General features: G+C 41.2%; 1 long non-coding RNA gene across 1 annotated transcript; it reads right to left on the bottom strand.

Annotated features, from left to right (window-relative positions):
• Positions 1–3,614: 3,614 nt before the first annotated feature.
• Positions 3,615–7,224, bottom strand: LOC307024846. The gene is made up of 3 exons (XR_013804006.1): positions 7,116–7,224; positions 4,922–4,990; positions 3,615–4,825 (listed from the first exon to the last, which is right to left on the bottom strand). It is a non-coding gene; the product is annotated as an uncharacterized lncRNA (long non-coding RNA).

The raw sequence follows: 7,224 nt of genomic DNA, 5'->3' as shown, positions 1-7,224 counted from the left end.
TCCACCTTTTCTGTAGAATGACTCAGACCATGACAACCTTTAAAGTGAAGGAAACCATAAAACCACAATGTTATTACAGGTCAGAAGTTATCACGACATGTTTTATATCAAGGGCGTATTTTATCGCTGCTATGCTATCTTTACTTTCACTGTTAACAGATCATTAAGAAGTTACAAAAGACAATACACAAGAATATTTAGAGCTCCATGGAAGTAGGTACACACAGCTTTCACAGGACAAAGTGAATATCCAAACATAATCCTCACTGTACACAAGCAACTTAGTGTGACAGTAAGTAAAGCGTGATGAAGAAATTCCAGCAGTTGACAGGCGGCAACGAGACTGAAGGATGACTGACATGAGCACACAAACACAAAGACAATTTGCACATAGTCCCTCTTTCTCTGCAACACACACCAACACACACACCCCACCGATCTGCTTGAATGGGCTCTGTTTAGCACGCAATGACTGTGCTATGTGCTTTTTATTTTTATTACCCCCGTATAGTTGACTCATGCTCCGTTGCCTTTTTCACGTGGGTGTTTGTGTATCGAAACAGAGTTCACTCTATCTCATATTCACAATAACTGATGAAGTGGTGTGATCGGTGACTGTAGCCCAAACTATTACAGACAGGTTTCAAAATGAGTTTCAAGGAGGAGCTGTTCAATTTTTCAACCGACTGGCTGTTGAAAGCCTGAGCTGCTTGTGTAAATATATGAAGATGCACTCACATGTATGTGCAGGCTGAAAATACAGAGATGCACGCAGCCTTAGAGCAAAATAACTGAACGCATCATGGAAACAATTCACGCTACTTCATCCTCAATCTTTGTTTTTTCTGGTTTGCTTCACAAACAACGGTGTGTACGGACACGGGGACAGGAATATCATGCATTCAGGGTTTACAGTGGCAAACCGTGCAGTAATTGAAAACAGGGCTGAATAATCTGAGAGAATGACAGCCCTGAAAGATTATGTGAACTCAAACATTAACACAATTAAGTGTTTGAGCACTGGAGTGTGTCGCTGCATTAGACACAGTCTTAATAGTCCCCCAGCACAAAGACAGAGGAATGTGCCTGTGTGTGTGTGTGTGTGTGTGTGTGTGTGTGTGTGTGTGTGTGTGTGTGTGTGCGTGTGTGTGTGTGTGTGTGTGTGTGTGTGTGTTTGAAAATGCATGCATGACAACTGATATCACCATGGTGCGATGAGTAAAGACCAGAAGCAAAGTCGTGGCTGTTAAAAAAACGCCAAAATTGTTGCAACACAGAAAAAAACTGCCTTTTTTTGTAATAACAGTTTGATTACAAAACCAGAAATTCTCCTGAACATGTGAAGGGGGGGGGGGGGGGGGACACACAGACACACAGTGATAACAAATGATGTTATTTTTTATAGCAGTGATCCGGTTGTTAAAGACAGACGCTTTATCAGACAGTGAGCAAATGATTCAATTGTCTCCTGGTGATTCCGCGCCTTAGCAACAGCCGCCGGGTCGGCGTGGCGACGGCCCATTTCTGATTTATCTAGCGGGCTACACTCAGGTGCTGTTTTGTTAACAGGATTGCAGCCATTTATAACTGTGTTTCATTACTGTACTAAGAGCCGATAAGATGATCACTCACGCACACACACACATTCGCACACACAGAGGTGCTAATTCAATCCGCTGACAGGGAAACATGGCAAACAACATCCATTATGGCCTTAGAGCTAATTGGTAATGGAGGTGGGGAGGGGGTGAGGAAAAAGGAGAGAGGTGGTGGTTGAAGGGAGCAGGAGGAAGGAAGCCAGGGTTAGGTGGGGGGTTTCTAATAGGTGAGATATTTCCTCTTTTGTTCACCACCTTTTGATAGCCATTACTCTCAAACACAGGACATTCAGAACTGTCAATACCTGCCGATAAACCAAACACAACCATGTGACTGGCAGAAAGCTGCGATGCTGAGTTTCATTTAAGTCAAAGTGGCAGTGACGACACATCCATGTAGCAAAAAGATGGCCGCCCACAGGAAGTTGTTTGCCTTGTTTACAGCTTTAGCATTCACTTCGGATTAGCGATTTGTTAGCAATAGGCTACTACGCTTTATTTTGTTTGTTTTTTAAGACCAACATCGTAGCAACATATCCACAGATAGAAGTTGACCAGTACCATATGTACAGTTGATTTAATGTGACACACAGAAGACCTAGAAAATGTGATATTTAATCAAATGTTCTCTTAATGTTTATATGTGGAAACTTCGTTTTGAATGATGATATCATGTGGCCAGCTATCCCAGAGTTTCCAAGAAGACAACTGGAATGCACCATATGCCCAAAACAAAGATGGCAGCTCTGCCCCAGGTGGCTTCAAACTACCAGTGATGTTTAATAATTCCTCTCCCCCGCTAACCCCACTCCCTCCTCGATCACCTGACTTACAATTACAGATAAATCCTCCTTCTTATATATGCAGAACAAACAGGGAAGGCAGAGACAAGGTAGTGATTAATTACCGTCATGCATGCAAAGTCAAGATCTTTTAGGATCCCTGGCTTTGGCTCTGTTTATTTACCTCCTCCATCACAACCACATAAGCAACAGAGTGACGGCGGATGAATGGCTGGAAAGGAAAGGCAGGCAGACCGTCAGACAGATGGAGTTGCAGGGGGGAAAGAAAAATAATGCCGGTGGAGGTGGAAGAAAGAGAGGAAATATATAATAAAGAGAGAGAAGAGGGAAAGGGTTTTTGAAAGCCCGGGGGAAGGGAGACGGGTAAACAGATAGAGGCGAGTAGAGACAGAAGAGGAGCGATGGAGGAGCAGATTTAGAGGGCAGGAGATAAGAGGGGAGATAAAAGCGTGGAGGAACAGAAGGAGGGAGGGATGGGGCTGCTGCAGCGTACAATGTTTACATGCACCAATAAGTTGTTGAACATGTCTGCTTACTTATGTCATTAGCTGGAACTACGAGTACGCTCACACGCACACACACACACACACACACACACACACACACACACACACACAGACACAGACACACACACACACACACACACACACACACACACACACACACACACACACACACACACACACACACACACACAGACACAGACACAGACACAGACACACACACACACACACACACACACACACACACACACACACACACACACACACACACACACACACACACACACACACACACACACACACAAAGCTGCTGGCAGGTACAGAGACACAAACACACAGAAAGAGCAAAAGACAGTGATGACATTTTGGTAAAACCAGAGCGTTTAGCAACCACATAGAGCTTTGTAAAGGTTTCTGACAGTCTGTTCCCAAAACGGACATGCCTGGACTCTCAAAAAGCTACAAACTGTCTACAAAACAAAGGCTTACATTCTTTTCTTCCTCTTTGTTTGCAACAAAGTCATAACACTTCATGAAATGACCATGAAATATACACCCTTTCCCCCAAAGAACTACATATCAGAAGTTAAACTACTTTTGTACTGAGGCTTCAATACTTTTTAATCACATCTTGGGTTGGCACAGTTGATCAGTTACCAAATTAACATAATTGGAAAAGAGTTGAAAATAGCAATTGAGACCACAAACTCTTTATGTCAATGTTTAATGAGTAATAAATTAAGTGATAAATAGGATGATTTACTTTTACAATTGCACTCTTTTGTGGAGTCGCCCCCTTCTGACAATTAGAAGGAATTCAGGTTTCACTTTTCAAGGTTGAAGATTACCTCATGCTCTCCAGTCAAGTTAATACACATGAAGGAAAAGGCAAAACTAATAAATATATATATATAGATATAATAAAATAAACACTTTACATGGAATATTACATATTACACTGATGGTGGGCTGCTTTAAAAATTCCCAGAGAGTTGTGGTGTCAGTTCTCATAAACAGTTTCAGCAGAAGGGCAGGGTCTCATTGTCTCATAATCACTCAACATGGTATTAATATCCAGAGCCATGGTATCTAGAGTCCATGTTGTCTTCTCTTCTTCTTCTTTGCTCTGATTAGTAATCCCACAATGATTACTGTTGCCAATCCAATGCACACACAAACTACATTACAGAGAACAGAAACATGCTTCTGCTTTTGGGAGTATCGGTGGGGGTTATGAGTGGGCCAGGATCAGGGACTCGAGACCCCTCAGTGTGTTTGGGACATCCCTGGACTGTGAGATTGACAGCAACCGAGGAGAAGTCTTTGTAGCCAATCACATCGCAGACGTAACTGCCTGTATCTTCAATTCTGATTGCGTCCAAATGCAGAGAGTTTGCTCTGCTGCCATTGATTTTCAGGCCGTTCTTGTACCAGGTGTATTTTTGAATTATGTATTCGATTTACAGGACAGGTCTGGACACAAGTCAGCATTATCTTCTGAGCCCTCATCACTTTCAAATCTGCAACAGGCACATACTGACCACTAATGAACCTGTCTACCACGATTCTTACTGGAGACGCAGAAAAGTGGAGCGTTACACCGGGCACACCTTTGCATGTCAACATATCACCAGAAGCATTTCGAAAGTTGTACACAAAATAGTAAGTGGATGCATCAGTCATTTTTAAGTTAGTCAGGTTCATCGTGCAGTCATTTTTTCTACATTTACGGTTCATCATTCGAGACGAATAAGCTGGCATCAGGCTCAAGGGTTCAAGTGTCCCGTTAAAGATCATTTTTCTGGACCATCCTGAACTCGACTTTTCTTGCATTTGAAGGAGCAGCGAAGCCGTACCGATGAGCCCCGAAAGCCACATGTTTCTTTGATTGACTAGGAAACACATCCGGATGACAGTTGAACTGAAATAAAACACAAAATGTACAGGCTGGATTAACACTCTGCGGGGAAATAATCAACAACTTTTTAACAACAATACAAATAAGGCAGACCTTTACCTGCCACAGGAAATAGCACCAGAAAGACGGCCAAAAACACACTTCCTGCTGTCATCGCTGCCATTGGTTCTGCACAAAGATTGACATAATAATGAGGAGAAAATGTACATTGCTTATTAAAACAGTTTTTTGTTGCTATTTAGAGTAAACCTCATGTAAAGAAATGAAATAGTTGCCATCCAGAAATCAGAAATGCTACAAATAAGTGAAGATGAACAATCAAAGTAACAAAAAAGGTCACAAATATGTTGTAAATACGTTGCTGTAGATTTGAAAAACATGGTTATTTATATCTTTTTCTAACATCAAAATACATGGTAGTATCTTATCAAGCTCTTAATGATAGCGCAGGACTGTAACATCTTGCATATATGTTCAATTATTACCACAAATGATAATACATATAATCAGGGATGCAAACTCATCAGGTATGAAAAAGGTGACAAGGATCCGAGCCCCCGGCTCCCCCACCCCACGGAATATCGGCTTTAAAATGAGGAATAACAGAGGATTTCAGCAGTCAGAACAACTAAAGCAGCAGTGTTAATAATAACAGAAACGCCAAAGAGTCACATCTAATAGAAATATATAAAAGCATTTATTTTAATTGTGTAGCAGTAAGTTTATAATTTTGGCAGCACTGTTGAGCATTTTGAAAATGTATTGTCATGCCTCTGTGCAAGGCTTAGTCTTTCTATCTCTATAGCCACATGATGTAAGTAACTAAGTTCATAAACTCAACAAGTACTATACTTGGGCACAATTTTGAGATACTTGTACTTTATTTAAGTATTTCAATGTTTTGCTACTTTGTTCTTCTACTCCACTACAGTTCAGAGGTACATGGTGTACTTCTACTCCTCTACATGTATTTACTACCTTTAGTTACTTTACAGATGTGGATGAATGAAGTGAAATATAATCAAGTGTTAAATCAGACTTTAGTTCCACCTGGAGCAAATCCACAAGCTACCCTGTAGTATACAAAGTAATTCAAACTAGCTGCACTTTTACCAGCTTTGAGAACACTTTCATGATCAATCATTATAAAACATATCATATATATTATTCTGAAATGGACCAATCTGCACAATGACGACTTTCACTGTCGCTACTTTAACTATATTTTGATGATAATACTTTTCTACTTTTACTTGAGGAACATTTTGAATGCAGGACTTTTACTGTAACAGAGTATTCCTACACTCTGGTACTATTACTTTTACTCAAGTACAAGACCTGAGTGCTTCTACTTTTACTCAAGTACAAGATCTGAGTACTTCTACTTTTACTCTAGTACAAGATCTGTGTGCTTCTACTTTTACTCAAGTACAAGACCTGAGTACTTCTACTTTTACTCAAGTACAAGACCTGAGTACTTCTACTTTTACTCAAGTACAATATCTGAGTACTTCTACTCTTACTCTAGTACAAGATCTGTGTGCTTCTACTTTTACTCTAGTACAAGACCTGAGTACTTCTACTTTTACTCTAGTACAAGATCTGAGTACTTCTACTTCTATTCTAGTACAAGATCTGAGTGCTTCTACTTTTACTCAAGTACAATATATATATATACTTATACCACCTCTGTTTATAGCCTATGAAAAAAACTGTTAGATATAGAAGGCTAAAGCTAACGTTAGCAGATAGTGACAATGTATGCTAGTTAGCTAGCTCAACGATTCCTTAAATAATATTGCCAAAGAAAAACTTTTCAGTTCACATCACGCTCTGCCGCTCCAACGGGGAGCTCTGCTCTGAACACCTGAACGGCCCGTTCTAACAGCTTTTCACCAGCGGTCCAGTCGGTGCCACAGTGACTCCGGACCCGGACGCACAGTTAATATTAACGAACGCACCCGTAGGTACTGTAGCTGCTGAAGCTAGACCATCATCTCGGAGCAGCAGAGCCTTACATCGATGAGCAGAGCCGACAGGCAGGAAGACTCGAGCACACAGCTCGCGCTTCATTATAATATATAAAAAAAGAAGACCATGCGTGTCATGATGGCACATAACAGCTCACGGCCGCAGATTACTCCGGGTCCCAGACCCCCCCCCCCATACCCCAAAAATATTTTTATTGCAGATCTACATGAATCACACAAACGACCTATTTTGGATTCAAAACGGCGAATTTCGCCGAAAGGTGACAAGTTTGCATCACTGTATAATAAAAGATCACACTTACAGCTGTTTCAGTGGGGAAGTCTGGTCAGTTAATATGAAACAATACATCAGGGTTGAGGTTAAAGTACCTAACGTGGCGGATGGGGAAGCCTACAATCCCCTCCCCCGCG

Source organism: Notothenia rossii, assembly GCF_949606895.1.
Source record: "Notothenia rossii genome assembly, chromosome: 11".
Lineage (NCBI taxonomy): Eukaryota > Metazoa > Chordata > Actinopteri > Perciformes > Nototheniidae > Notothenia > Notothenia rossii.
The sequence above is the reverse complement of the archived record's forward strand: the minus strand, read 5'-3'. Positions and strand labels throughout refer to the sequence as shown.